At 41.0% G+C, this 1,625-nt stretch overlaps 1 protein-coding gene across 1 annotated transcript in view; it reads left to right on the top strand.

The window, feature by feature from the left end:
- Window positions 1–1,625, top strand: part of LOC119413734 (regulator of G-protein signaling 3) — a 60,599-nt gene that overhangs the window by 16,347 nt on the left and 42,627 nt on the right. The gene's annotated exons all lie outside the window — the stretch shown is intronic.

The following is a 1,625-nucleotide window of genomic DNA, read 5'->3' as shown; positions in this document are numbered from 1 at the left end:
CATGTTAAATACATGTTAACATGTATTTAACATGTAATGAACATGTTGTTAACATGTAATGAACATGTTGTTAACATGTATTGAACATGTTGTTAACATGTAATGAACATGTTGTTAACATGTAATGATGTTTGTTGCTACAGTCAGAACCAGAGAAGAAAACTGCAGAATAATTAGTTGTGTAAATTATTATTATTACCCGTCGCTGTTTAGTTTGGAACAAAACTATCTGACACTTTAACTTCAAACGGTTTGACTCTGATTCTGTCCCATAATGTGCTAATAATTAATGGAGCATATCAATAAAATACTGTAATAGTTACATATTATTTGATCCTAATGAATTAAAACTACTAATGTCAACAGTTTAAAGGAAATATCCATCCATGTGGAAAATCAGTGTTCATCCCTTTTGAACTGTATTCTCTTTTATTGTCTTATAATCTGAAATGTAATTGGATTAAAAGCAATAATTCTGCCAAATTACTTCAGATGAATAAAGTTAAACTGTGGAAGACCTGCTAAATGATTAAAAGCCAACACTTTGGGCAGCAGCAGATCTCTGCAGGTCCTCGGAGAACTGAGAACTTTATCCAAGAGAAACTACCAAAGAAAAGTTTTGCTTCAAACAAACGTCAGATGTTTTAAAGGTATGAAACCTTTCTAAAGAGACAGTCTTCTGATGGGTGGAGCTACTGACACAATGTTCACTTACAGTAAGTTCAGCCTTTGGTACCAGCAGGTCCAACAGGCTCAAGAAGCTGAACACACATTCAGCTCAACACAGCCAGCTAAAATACCTGCTAGTGTTTGTAGTAAGACCCTGAGGTTATGTGTTTACCTGTAAAATTTACTTTGCCCCGCCCCTTTCTTTCCCACCTGTGCTGTAACCTGACTGTGTCAGGATCAGGATCTGTCATGTTGCACTTCAGTCGTTCCTTGGATCTATGCAAACATCTGATAATCACAGGTTGGCTCAAAGCTCGTGCAGCTTGTTGTGAATGAGGAAGGCTAACGGTCTCCGAGACGTTAAACTGTCACTGTCACTTTAAGAACGTTGCCATGGTAACCACGCTCCCCCATTGGTCCATTTGGATGGTTGTTTTGATGATGTAACTGTATGTTTGTGTTCTGATCTGCTGACCACCTGGAATAAAACAATCTGATCTCTGACCTTCTGATGTTGTATGTCTGTATGAAGTTCTGCCCTTGTGAGGACACTTAGGAGCTTCTGGTTCTGTGGTTGAGATGTCAGCGAGGGCCATCACAGGTGTGTGTGCGTGTGCGTGCATGTGTGTGTGCGTGTGAGTGAGAGAGAGAGAGGGGCAGTGAGAGTGACAGGCCATAATCTGTGAATCCTGTTAAGGTGTTAAAGAGCACGTGAAGAAGAGCTCAGGTGTGTCTTCAAGGTCTCTGCAGACAGACAGGTGTTCTGATGGACCTGGAACCTGTCAGACCATGTGAGTGACAGCAGCGTCGTCCTTCCTGTAAGTTTACCTGTTACTTCCTGCCTGTACGTTTCCCTCTTACGTCCTGCCTGTACGTTTACCCGTTACGTCCTGCCTGTATATTTACCCGTTACTTCCTGCCTGTACGTTTACCCGTTACTTCCTGCCTGTACGTTT

Source organism: Nematolebias whitei, chromosome 8 (assembly GCF_014905685.2).
Source record: "Nematolebias whitei isolate Nwh7 chromosome 8, NemWhi1, whole genome shotgun sequence".
Classification (NCBI taxonomy): Eukaryota; Metazoa; Chordata; class Actinopteri; order Cyprinodontiformes; family Rivulidae; genus Nematolebias; species Nematolebias whitei.
Note: the sequence above shows the minus strand (reverse complement) of the source record. Positions and strands in the feature narration are given on the sequence as shown.